This window comes from Danio aesculapii, chromosome 16 (genome assembly GCF_903798145.1).
Source record: "Danio aesculapii chromosome 16, fDanAes4.1, whole genome shotgun sequence".
Classification (NCBI taxonomy): domain Eukaryota; kingdom Metazoa; phylum Chordata; class Actinopteri; order Cypriniformes; family Danionidae; genus Danio; species Danio aesculapii.
In genome coordinates, this window is record NC_079450.1 from 13,277,407 (window position 1) to 13,291,816 (window position 14,410).

General features: G+C 37.3%; 1 protein-coding gene across 4 annotated transcripts in view; it reads left to right on the forward strand.

The window, feature by feature from the left end:
* The window catches only part of oxr1a (oxidation resistance 1a), a 305,739-nt gene that overhangs the window by 237,120 nt on the left and 54,209 nt on the right, over positions 1-14,410 (forward strand). The window lies entirely within an intron of this gene.

Below are 14,410 nucleotides of genomic sequence, written 5' to 3' on the forward strand. Positions count from 1 at the left end.
ATATGTAAATATTGATTTTCATTTGAATGTATCTGTATTTAAATTAGGCTTGGGCAATGATGACCAATTTGGCATCGTACTAATGAAACATCCCGATGGACGATCGTTGTTGGCGCCGATTAATTAATTATTTATGAATAATTAATTAATTCATAACGAATTGATTATTTGTAGCCTACAGTTTCAAATACTTGACCCGCATGGTCTTTGTTTTACCCATAACCAAATCATTAATAAATAAAGGTAAGTTACACACAAATTACCACCTGTCAATCAGTATTTCCGCAGGACTCGCATGAATAGACTGAGTGGTCTTTGTCATCATAATGGCATCAAAAAACTTGGTTGGTAAAAAAGGTGCACAACCAACCAACTGTACCTGAGGTTTTTGCTAAAATTACTAAGCACACACGTGAAAGCGAAAGATTGAAGCACTGTACTGACGCTGTGACACGTTACCTGACAGATTCAAAAGACAGAAGAGTCGTTAGAGTGAGACAAGCTGAATTAAATATCAAATTTAACAACTATAGTGAGACGCGATCCAGCAGTACATCCTTGATAAACTGTCTGACGTGCACCGCTCTCTGGGGGTTTTGTGCTCAAAGCACCATTTGACTGCCTGGAGCTCAGACGTGCGCATACACTGCAGCTCATGCCAGAATGTGTGTGCGTGTTTGCGTACATGTGGTCACGTGATGTGCATTTTCAGCAGTAATGTGGATGGAGGGGTGTTCAGAAATGCTAGGTGAAACGCCAGTGTGGATGTGGATCGGTCTCGTTCTAAAATGCCATTTTAAAACTAAGACATATTATTGTAAATGGGACCCGAGTGTGTATTTTCCGCAAGCGGGTTGCTGCTGCAATGGGGGTGGGGTGGAGGATCGCGATGCCGGCTCAGCATCGTGATGTCTATTGGCCATCGGCGATGGACGATGGCATCGTCTATCGACTTAACCCTAATATAAATATATCGTAAAGTAAATGTTTATACTTCTATGAACATATGTAAAAACTGCAATGCATTTTGTTTATATTGATTTTATTCAGTAGTTATTTGTAATAAATGTTTACATATTAAATGCATATTTAGAATGGTATCAATTCATAAATATGCATATACTGATGTGTGTAAACGTAACATTCTGTAGTGTATTTAGTTATTGCCCAGCAGGCACACAACATTATAAGATGATAATATTAGGTTAGATTTATATTCATATAAACAAGACAATTGCTTGATTTATGCTAATATATATGCATAATCATATCATCATACTCCTATAGGTACATTGTATGTCTGAATGTCAGAATGATTAACCCTCTAGTGATTTATTCTTTTATTTTTTTATTTTTTTCCTGGCCAAAAAATATATTGTCTTGAAAAATATTATATACTGTCATCATGACAAACAAAAGAAATCAGTTATTAGAGATTAATTGTTAAAACCATTATGTTTAGAAATGGGTTTAAAAAAAATCCTCTCCATTAAACAGAAATTTGGGAAGAATTACACATGGGTCTAATAATTCAGGAGGGCTAATAATTCTGACTTGAACTGTATGTAAAGTAAATCTTTATACTTCTATAATTACTTGTAATAAATGTTTACATATTAAATGTATATATTTATGTTGTGTTTATGGTTATTGTTTTCTTTCCTTTATTTTTTATTAAATTCTTTTGGTAGTCATGTTTTACACTCCATTCTCCATTCAATTTCTGAATAGCTGTTATTGCGTTCATGAATTCATATAAACAAGACAATTGCTTGACTTACACTAATATATTCATAGTCATATAATCATACAGTTAAAGTTAGAATGATAAGCCCTCCTGTAACATTTCCTAAATTACGTTTATCAGAGCAGGGAAATTTTCACAGCATGTCTGATAAAAAAAAATTCTTCTGGAGAAAGTCTTAGTTTTATTTCGGCTAGAATAAAAAGGTTTTAATTTTTAAAACCATTTTAATGCGAGTATTATTAGCTCTCTAATAGCAATTTTATTTTTCAATTTTCTACAGAACAAACCATCATTATACAATACTTGCCTAATTACCCTAACTTCCCTAATTAACCCCGTTTAGCCTTTAAATTGCACTTTAATCTGAATATCTGGAAAAATATCTAGTCAAATATTTTTTACCATCATCATGGCAAAGATGAAAGAAATCAGTAGTTAGAAATGTGTTGAATAAATCTTCTTTCTGTTAAACGGATATTGGGGAAAAATACAGGGGAGCTAATAATTCAGGGGCGCTAATAATTCTGACTTTAACTGTATATATAGTCACATGGTCTTCTCGGAAGTGGGCAGGTCTTGGTAGTATAATCATCATCAGCGTAAATCAGTTTGTGTGTCGATAATCAAACATCTTTGACTCTAAAATCTGGTGACTTTGAATTGCTTCTCCTTTTGCCTCATATCATCCTGATCTCACCCTCCCTTCCTGCTGGATGCTAAATTTAGTCTGCGTCACAAGAAGAAAAAAAAAATGAGAGTGAGTGAGAGACTGGCAGAGTGTGTGCGTGTGTTTGTTAAAGCGATGGCCAGTGTTAATTACCAGTGGCTGCTGGTGTTGGCTGACACAAGGAAAGGTGACTTTGTCCCAGTCTTACTGGTCTGATTTGATGCCCAGAAACTCGTGTGGTGCTTTGCTTTGGTCAATGACATCATAAAACTTTTCTGGTCATGTGGTGATCATGGGGGGGGTTTGGACTCACTGGTGACTTGGATTTGACCTTTTTGATGTTTACCATTCAAAAGTTTTCTTTACTTGAAATGAGTAGTGCAGAGACTCATTAAAGGTGCTGTATGTACATTTTTGACTCTTCTAAAGCATAAAAATACCATCATATGTTTGCAGATATTTAAGAAACATGCTAAGTGAACATTCTTGTTTATCTGAAAAACAATGCTGAAGTCAGATATTCTGCTTTGAAAATGTGTGTTACGTGCCGGAACGTCTGTCTTTGTTTTGGTTCTTTTAATCTGCCCACTGCCACATTAGCCAATTATATTTCAGCACCCAGGGTTGCTCTCAAAGTGTGTGTCTGTGACCGAAATATGACTTCAGGTAGACAGTTGCAGGCTCTGAAATTAGATGCAGATTATAGTTCCACATGAGGTTATTAATTAGCAAATAGTATAAATATTACGAACGTTAACATTAGGTGAGCAGGTTACATTGTAACCATGTGACCCAACAACACGCTACATGAGGAGATTTGCAGTGATAAGCAATGTGGCTGTTTACACCAGATAAAACACGACAGAAATTAAAAAATAGCCTTTTAGAAGCACAGAATAGTGCACTTACTGCACTTTAACGTAATGGTAAGGTTTATAATGAAATTAACACATATTAAACCTCTTTAACATAATTAAATGTACATGCTGAATCACTGATATATGTTGGTTTACACTGAGTCACAGTTCTAAAGTTCAATTTCAAATGGTTTATTTTATTTTCAAGATCTGAGGTGAACTATCTGCTGCTCCTTTCAGTAGGATTGCAGTAAATGTCAGGTAAAATGGCATCCAAACTCACATTTTTAGCATTTAACACTGAATAAAGCACATGAGGTGTACCTGAGGTGATCATTGTCAGTTTTCTGTTGTTCAGCTGCAAGAAATGGAAAATGTTTCTAAAATCGACATTTCAGGTGTTGGTTAGGACAAAGTTTCTTTTAATATGGAAAATATTCCTTCTATTGCATGTCATTGCTTTTATTTAAAACATGATTTAAATCAGCCGTTGTTGATGTCATTAATCTGGCAACCTGCTCTTGCGTGTGCTTTGAACCAGGGGTGCAACACCTAATTCAACCACTGGGTGTCAAACTTACATACTGCACCTTTAAAGGTATAGTTCACCCAAAAATGAAAGTTCTGTCATAATTTACACACCTTTGAATTATTCCAAACCAATTTAGGTTCCAGTATATGTTTTTCTTACTATGAAGGTTAATCGTTACAGGTTTCAGCATTCTTCAAAATATCTTCTTTTGTGTTCAAAAGAAACTCAAAGGTTTGGAACCACCTGAGAGAGAGTAAATAGTAATTAAATTTTTATTTTTGGATGAACTATCCCTTTAAAAGGCATGAACAATATGCAGTGTTTCTATTTCAGGTAAGTGATTATGTTAGCTGCTTGTTTAAACTACTCATTTAAAATTAGCTGAAACAACACAATTTTTTTTACGGGAAACTTAATTGTTTTAGGTTCAATCCACTTAAATTTATGTTAACCTATTTGATTTGTGTTTGGACGACATAAATAAATTGGGTGGAACCCTTCATGCTTTACAGTCTACATTTTTCAAAGAATTATTAGCATCCACAATATTAAGAAATATTTGTTGTTGCACCAGACTGTCATAATGAGTGATTTCTGAAGGATCGCGTGACACTAAAGACGCATCTTTACATTTTAAAATACATCTTTACAGCTTTGTATTGATCTGTAATACATCAATACAGCTTTGAATACGAGGAATAGTTCTTTTTGAATCCATATATACCGTGTTTCCTGGATAATGCTGGAGCATACAGATATAAATTAACGTAGTGATGAAGTATTAAGCTGTCAATAACAACAAAGCCACATCCAGAGCCATTTTGGGATCTTGAGCGTTGCCATAGAAACAAATCATTTCTGAATCTAAGTACCAAAACATCTCCAAGTAGACACCTATTTCTTTGAATTAAAGGTAATATAGTGGTAAATGTTCGGTTTCTTGCACACACTGATAGTTTGACTTCAAAGTATCGTCAGCAGCCATGGGTTTTGGGTAGCACTTTAGAATAATGATTCATTAGTTAATGTATTTGACATTAACCAAGTATGAATAATCTTGTAAAGCATTTATTGATCATATTGATCATACATTAATGCATTATTAAAGTTTAAAGTTGTGCTTGTTAACTAATTAATGCACTGTGAGCTAGCATTATTTAACTTGAATAACATTAGCAAACATGAATAAATACTGTAATAAACCCATTATAAATAGTTTGTTCAGGTTAATAAATATATTAACTAATGGACCATCATTTTAAAGCGTTATAAACCGGATTTAGTTTTGCCTGTATGTGTTTTTAAGTTCTCTCTAAGTTCTGGTTGCCTTTAACTTGCTACACATCTTCCTTAATGTTTTAGTGAAGAAAAAGAGTTGTATATAATCTTAGATGGTCTGAACACAAGTAAATCAATGGCAAATTTTCATTCTTGGGTAAACGGTCCCTTTTAAAAATGCGACGACTTGTCTTCTCCCTTGCAGAACCTGTTTTTGGTCACCAGATGGGGCTGCAGGTTGTTGTCGTAATGTTTCACAGTAAACAGCTGCATATAAACAAATTCACAGATGACACTTAATTCAAAGTGCCGTTGATGATCTCAGTTAATATCAGAGTCAGCTGACAGCATCCTTATGTTGCGTTACTCATTCTCAGTATATATCTCATTATAAGGACAACATAGCTGTTGAGATTTTGAGCGCCTACTGCTTCAGATTAATGCACATAAGTCTATAAATTACTCCTATTGCTGTTTTAATAATTTTGTTTGTGTTCTACAATAGATTTACATCAATCCAAGTGCAAAAAAAGCACATTTTCTCATTATATCTATTGTAGCATGAGTTCTTGCAGTGTCTGAAATGGTTGGTTAATAAACCTGGGCTGCGTCCGAAATCACCTACTACTCAGTAGGTACTGCATTTGAATTTAAATGTACTATTCGGCCGTTAATTTCTATGTTCTATGTTCTACACAGTATGAATATCAGAAGTATGAATGGAACTCAGAGGCACTACATTCGCATTTTGGTCATCATCACTTGACCTACTCGCATCAGTTGCGTTGCTCCTCTCCCATTCATGAATTCTCTCACAGAAAAAGAGAGGTCCTTTGGCTAAGAGAGACGCTGTTTGCAAGAAAACCGCTTCAGTGTTCTCAATTATAGTAATGCATATTTTATTGACAGTAACGGTAACGGCGATATTGGTACTGCTTTGTTTATGCTTCGCACACATGCATCAGAGTTTCCCTTTGTGAATGAGAAAACCGATGCTGCCCTCCATGGGTGTGGAAAAGACATGTCCTCCCGAGCAGGAGCAAAACACGTTGTCCTGTTTCAATCAGCTGTCATCCATTTGGTGTGTTCACGAAAACATTAAAGAAGAAGCTGCCTAAATCTGTGCTCCTTTACAATTAGTCAATGCCACTTTAACAATCAGAAAACACAGATGCAGGCAATGTTAAATTAAAACATGTTGCTTCTGACAATACAGCGAGAGTCTTATAAAACACAGTAATTTGTTTGTGCAAGAAACAGAGCATTATTTACAACCTACAGTGCAGCACACTCAATTACAGTGCTCCGGGATAGTATTCATAGCTTTACTTTTTCCACATTTTTATGTTACAGCCTTATTCCAAAATGGATTAAATTCATTTATTTCCTCAAAATTCTACACACAATACCCCATAATGACAATGTGAAAAAAGATTTTTTGAAATTGTTGCAAATTTACTGAAAATAATAACCTGAAAAATCACATGCATATCCTTTGCCGTGAAGCTCTGCATTGAGCTTAGGTACATTCTGTTTCCACTGATCGTTCTCGAGATGTTTCAGCAGCTTAATTGGAGTCCACATGTGGTAAATTCAACACTCATCTGATGAGACTAAAAATGAACTCTTTGGAGTGAATGCCAGGCGTTACGTTTGGAGAAAACCAGGCACCACTCATCACCAGGCTAATACCATCCCTACAGTGAAGCATGGTGGTGGCAGCATCATGCTGTGGGGATGTTTTTCAGCAGCAGGAACTGGAAGACTAGTCAGGATAGAGGGAAAGATTAATGCAGCAATGTACAGAGACATCCTGAATAAAAACCTGCTTCAGAGTGCTCTTGACCTCAGACTGGGGTGACAATTCATCTTCCAGCAGGACAATGACCCAAAGCACACCGCCAAAATATCAATAGAGTAGCTTCACAAAAACTCTGTGAATGCCCAGCCAGAGCCCAGACCTAAATCCTATTGAACATCTCTGGAAAGATCTGAAAATGGCTGTACACAGTCGCTTCCCATCCAACTTGATTGAGCTTGAGAGGTACTGCAAAGAGGAATGGGCAAAAATTCCCAAAGACCAAGCTTGTGGCATCATACTCAAAAAGACTTGAGGCTGTAATTGCTGCCAAAGGTGCATCAACAAAGTATTGGGCCAAGGCTGTGAATACTTCTGTACATCAAAAAATCTTTTCACATTGTCATTATGAGGTATTGTGTTTAGAGTTTTGAGGAAATAAATGAATTTAATCTATTTTGGAATAAGGCTGTAACATAAAAAATGTGGAAAAAATGAAGCGCTTTGAATACTTTCCAGATGCACTGTAATGTGCTCCAAACTGTCATTAACACACAGTATAACTGTTTTGTAAGGCTGTGGATTAAAGGTATTAACAATGTAAATAAATATGTTTTTATTTCATGCACAAACCAATCAATTCACTTCATGAGACATTGATGTATCATTAGGCCTATATATATCTTCTTTACTGTTCCACTGAAGAAAAAAAAAGGCTCTGTAAATCTAGATGGCTTGAGGATGAGTATATTAACATTCTTTTTCGGGATGAACTGTCCTTTTAAGAGTACTGTAAGTGTGTGTGTGTGTGTGTGTATGGAGTTGAGATCAGTCCAGCGGGGATCTAATGATCACATGGATGTCAAACACCCACACACAGTCAAGGTTAGTGCCCTTCTCCCAGACCTCTTCGATCTCCTCCAGGCTGGAATCATTGTGTAAAACCAGCTCGGCGTAGGTAAGCTCCAGATGGCCTAGAGGACATTCACATACACTTTTTAAAAAAAATGTTCTTTCCCTCCTCCATGTCAGATAGAAACTTCCCCCTGCCAGAGGACTCAATGACCCACTGTGTCTTTGATGTGCTTTGGTAAAAAATCATGAGATGTTTTGGAGAAAGCATGTGTTTCCCAGTTCAAAGATGCTGTTCTTGTGCATTGGACTTTATCGTTTTGTGTGTGTGTAAAGCGATCTGTGTTGGCCTGTGCTCCATCAGTCCTTGTGTCAGAGTAATTGAGTTGCATTGATTGCTGTGATCTGTTGCTGTGTAATGCTGTTTATGAATTGACCACCTGTGCTGGAGTCAGTCACTTAAGACTGAATGGTGGATACTGGGACAAATGCGTTCAATAAACGTCCTCCATTTGAACAGAGAACAAATTGGGAAACAGTTGTGTTTTGGGTGGGTTTTTTTTTTTTTTGAGTAATTTCAGACTGGATTGAGTAAGCCACCTGTTGCAATTTGTAAAAAAAACATATATTATTGTTATTATTTTTGATTTATACAAAGATGTTTTTAAAACTGTTACACATGATTAAAATGATATTTAATTTATGATCTGTATATGACTTTTTTGTTAAACGACAGTAACTATCTATATAAATTTTCAATTATAACATTAAAACTTGCTTTTTATTTGTATGTTTTAGTACTGTAAAGAAGACTTATATTTTTCTTATAGTGTATTAGCACTAGAATAAGATGGCTTCATCATTGATACTTTATCTTTGCACTGCATGCAGTCAGGACACAAAGGTATTTCCATGCAAGGAATTTTTCCTCCTAACCACCTGTGTGAGTCACACACAAAGCCTCGGTTTTAGAAACAGTTTCTATTTCTGCAACATTGCAGCTGGACAGCATAAACATACTAGCATAAACTGCTATGGCATTGATAACCTCTGCTACTGCTTTATTCGCTGTTAAATGTTTCTAATATGAGTTTAAATGGCATTTTGTGTGATATTTATAGCCATACTGAAAGCAACTAGCATAAAGTACATATAATTTAAACATGAGCTGTGAACTACTTATATTAGTCATTCAGTATGCACTTAATGATGATAATGAAGTTTAATATGTATTATTATTTAGATTTTAAACCTGTTCATTTAGTTGCGAGTGCAATGCACAATTTTGCACTTCTGGATGGCTGTGGCGTTGAATGTTTTTGTTTGGTTAGTGTCTTGGGCAAGACATATGAATGTGCTTGTCTCTGGAATCTTGTCATGCCGTGGCTGGTTAGGATCAAGCGGCAACCTCCCGCTCTCCCTCATGAAGCAAATACGGAAGTAACAAAAACTGCAATTCATCGAAATTCCGCTAGTCCTGGCTTCATAGGGAGCAAATTTCTATTTACCCCACTGTTAGAATGGCCAACTTTACAGCAGAAAAAAAGGTGTTTACAGCCTGGTACAAAAAAACGATTTTGGTTCATATAGCTAAAATTACCCTTCATGACAACTGTGAGGGGGGTGAGTTTGTTTATAACTCATCCATTTCCTTTATATTAGGTTATATTAAGTCTGCATAATTAAGGGCGTGGCCACTTGAGTGACAGCTAGGTCTCGCTGGTCGCCGTCACATCACCTCAGCTGATTCCAGCTGATTAGCCGCTGAACTCTGCATATACATTGAATTTTTGTGTTGTTTTATGTGGCTTTACACAGTCAGTTGCCTTTTGGAATTATTTCTTACAATTATCAGATGATATGGCATGCTGTGTGCACTTAATTGTGCATATAAACCATTTACGTGGCCTCCTTTTCCCAGCTGAGTGAAATTATGTACTTATACACCATCTCTATAAATGTATTTGTTTTATTTAGGATCATTCGTCATTTATAATGTTCTTCAGACCTGTAAAACACTCCAGAATCTGACAGATTGATTAGCTGTAGGCTCTAGAACAGTCATCTGATGTGTTGTCATACAGTGTTATGCCTGGATTTTATAAATAGCCTTGCATTTACTAACACAGACTATATTTGAAGTGTTTGGAAGTAATGCGCGTTTTCCTTCTGTAGAAAAACGTCATAAGAACAACGCTTAATGGGTCAATGTATTACAACAGTGTTTTTAACAGTCTAAACACTTTATTGGTATAGTATACAACCAAGCACATGTGGTCAGAACACAAACGAGTCACAGGTAATGAGGTATTAAACGTTTCTCCCATAGGAAAGCCTGTCTTAGCAAAACGGCAGCATGCGTATGTAGCTCTGCTCACGCTCCACCTCTTTGCCCTTGTTTGGTATCCCCTGGTTGGTGCGATGACACACAAACAAAATGGCAACGGTTGGCCACGCCTACTGGTAGCTTCTTTTGGGTTCTTCAGAAACCTATAGGTGACATCACATATACTTCATCCATATCTTTTACAGTCTATGGTTAGGATACAGTATAACTTGCATGAACTAAAAGCTACAAAGTTATCATTTTATTTCACAAGGCCTTTAATAAGTTTCTCTGACTGGTGTCTGCCGGAGATGATCCTAACCAGCCTAATTGTAGACCTTCCTAAAAACACAATATTTCCATCCACCTATTTTATGCGCATTTTGAACGTTCAAGCTAAAATGCTTAATGCCAAGATGCCACATCCCAAACTCGGATGCACATCTGTTTATCCATCCATAAACCCTATATAAACCACTGCAGGGAAGACATCATTAGTTTTAAACTTTTACCAAATACCACAATCACCATCTTCCCAAGAATACTGCATGTTCTTTTGTATTCCGGCGGTTAATAACAGCTTTGATAACGAACAGAGCTATAAACAGCACACGGCGTCAGAGATCTGGAAATACACAGAGCTATTTGCGTTTGTTTTACACGTTCCACCGATGGCATCCTTCCTCCCGGCGGCGTGCGAGACGAACGCCTCCTTCCTGGGCTGCCAAAGGAGGGGAAGCAGCGTTTGGAGGAGGTGGAGAGTGTTAACTTCATCCAGGCATGTTTTGACTCTGGTGGCTTTTTCTGGGCTCTGATGGGTGGGCCGCTCTGTCACACCGTGCAGAATCTGCCATGTTGAGGACAGAGCGCAGGAAAATAAAACGGCCGCCGCTGCACATGTCAGGGAACATTTTGTTAGGATATGAGGCTTGGATTATAAATATTATTAATTTAAAATGTGTTGAAGACTGGTGTTGTGTTCTGATGCTGATTGTGCTTAATTATAAGCAATGAATGGACACATTTAAAACCATTTCTCATTTTTAAGAGCCCAACACAAGAACTCGCAATGAGTTCTAATTATTATTTACAGTTGTTAGCCCTCCTGTGATTTTTATTTTTATTATGATTTTTTTTTCCAAATGATGTTTAACAGAGCAAAGACTTCTTCACAGTTCATTCATTCATTCTCTTTTTGGCTTAGTCCCTTTATTAATCTGGGATCTCCACAGCGGAATGAACCACCAACTTATCCAGCATATGTTTTACGCAGCGGATGCCCTTCCAGCTGCAACCCATCACTAGGAAATATCTGTAAACACTCATTCACACACATACACTACAGACAATTTTAGCTTACCTATACCGCATGTTTTTGGACTTGTGGGGGAAACCGGAGCACCCGGAGGAAACCCACGCCAACACGGAGAGAACAAGCAAATTCAATTCAATTCATCTTTATTTGTATAGCGCTTTTACAATGTAGATTGTGTCAAAGCAGCTTCACATAGAAGATTATAGTAATAATCACTTTAATAATCACTACTGAGTGTCCAAACACTGAAGAGCAAATCCATCAACGCGCAGCTCTACAGGTCCCGAACCATGCAAGCCAGTGGCGACAGCGGCGAGGAAAAAACTTAACCAATTGGCGAAAGTGAAGAATTAAAAAACTTTAAGAGAAACCAGGCTCAGTTGGGCACGACCATTTCTCCTCTGGCCAAACGTCTTGTGCAGAGCTGCAGTCTAGGTGCCGAAGAGCACTGGACGTCCATCGTGGAGATGCTGCAGTTGGGAGTGGTCACCGGCTGGTGTACAGGCTGGCCCTTCAGGATCAATGCGAAGACTCACTGTCACTGGGGTCTTACAGGGATCAGTCTCATGCTCTCCACTCCTCCATAACCACCACAGTAGTAAAAAAAATTTTAACTACAACATTTCGACAAAAAAATGTATATATTTTTTGTTTCTCTTGATTTTTGCTATTTTTGAAAATTTGGAGACATATGGAGAAATCTAAACTTGTTTTTATTAAAGCAAATATAAATATGCATATAAATTATACTGCTATAAGTCCCATAAGCCCATTTATCAACATCATATCAGTACACATTTAGTTTTTAGCTTTCCACTGTCTGCTGAAAATGAATTTAAAAAATATTTTGACTCAGTGGGCTTCAAAAGCACTATTGAATATGAGAATCTATTTGTCTGAGTTTTTAGTAGTGAGTAATTCACAGAAGTGTCATAATGTGTTATGATGGATCTTCTGGTGTAAACAATGCCTCTGCTGCATTCAGATGGAGAGAAGGGAAAAGACAAGAGTCAGTGGTCTCTTGTGCGGTCACTCACTAGCCCAGCATTGGCGCATCACTGCCAGTTTACGCAAGTAGGCTCAAGTAGTGTGTGCGTGCGCGATGTGTGTGTGTGTGTCTAGTCTATGTGTGTTTGTAGGAGGAAGTCAGACAGCTGTGGGATGGAGGTCATGTTTGCAGGAGACCCAGCACCCACACTGTGCTCCCTCTGTCGGCTCTGAGTATTCATGCCTGCACCAACACACACACACACACACACACAATACCAAGAGTCTTGTGCTGCTTCCTGCGTCACAGTGAGTGAAGGATGAGGTCAGTGTTAGACCGGATTAGTATGATTTATGCACCAATAGGAACATTTTGATGCCCAGATTGATCCAGTTCTGTAGTTAATGTGGACTCTGAGTGTCGTGAAGAGTAATATTAGCTATATACACCAAAATATATATGTTTTTTGTGCCAGGCTGAAAACACCTTTTTTCCTGCTGTAAAGTTGGACATTCTAACACTGGGGTCAATAGAAATGTGCTATATTATGGAGCCAGGCCTAGCGAAATTTCGATGAATAGCGATTTCAGTTACTTTCATTTTAGCTTCACGAGAGAGAGCAGGATGTTGCCACTTGGTTTTGACATTAAGATGTAGGGCTCTGTGTCGATTCCAAAAAGAATGTTGTTGTTTTTTTTCACCAAGCGGAAATTCAAACCGTTTTCCTGATGATGTTTGACGGTTGCCAAATTAGTGAAATAAATGTCCAAACCGCCAAATAATACCTGCCATGAGTATAACCACATTCGCCATCAGGAGGCACTATAATCACTCTTGTTGGACAATTTTGCTTTCGCAATCCAAAATAAATAAAGTAAACCAACATGAGCAGCCGAAAGCTCCGTCCCTTCTGCTATGTGAGCAAAGCAGTTTCAGTTGAGTGCATGAATGGTCCAACATTCCACACTTCTTTTTAACATTTGAATAAGTGCATCATCCTGGTAATTAAATTGCACTTATTATTTTTAGAGTTTTCAGTGTGAACGCACTACTTACACTATTTATACTACAAAATGGCATAGAATAGTCCATAGAAATGCGATATCGAGTGCACCTATGGAAAATATGCAGAGCTGGTGGTCCTCCAGAAACATGGTTGAGAAACACTGTATTAGTATGATATGCATGCAATTAAAGTTTTGTGCTTGATTGAGCTTTCTTTGAGTATTTAGCTTTAGGTGGGGTTTTAGAGTAAATAATTTTAAAAGAATTGCGACGACAGTGAGGAATTGATTCTCAAAATTGAGTTTATTCATTCTGGAAGGGGAAAACTTTAGATCTGGAATGAAACCACTCTATTACAATGCGTTTTGTCAGTTCGTTCACATAGGGGTGACTCTTAATACTGATTTAAGGTGGGGCTAATACCTTTTAAGCTTAAGTTTAAGCTTTGAACCTGGCTTCTCTCTAGATTTTTTTTTCTATTCACTTTCGTCAATTAATGAAGTTCTGTTCCTCGCCACTGTCTTGCTTGGGACTTGTGGAGCTGTGCATCGATGGATTTGCTCTTCAGTGTTTGGACTCTCAGCAGTGAAAATTAAACCACACTGAACTGAACTCAATTGAACTTCAACTCTGAAAACTGGACTGACAGTTTCAATTGACTAGAACTTCTATGTGAAGCTGCTTTGACACAATCTACATTGTAAAAGGGCTGTAGAAATAAAGATGAAATGAATTAAGTCCACTTTCAACCAATTTGAAAGGTAGTAAAAAACGCTTTAGTTAGCTTTGTGCTTTTGTAGTGTAAACTCTGAATGTTTTCAAACTTCTACAAAAGACCGTATACTCTCCACCTACTGTAGCATCTGAACGCCTGATCTCTTAATGGGAGACATCTTGTAGGAAAGTGCAGGAATTGTACTTCATTGAAATCTACCAAAACACTAAGAATGAATTGAAAATGATAATTGCCATCTGCATTCTTTTCATTCGCTACAAGGTTGTTGACAAAGTCTGAGAGTGTACAAGTGAAAGGCAAAATACAGAA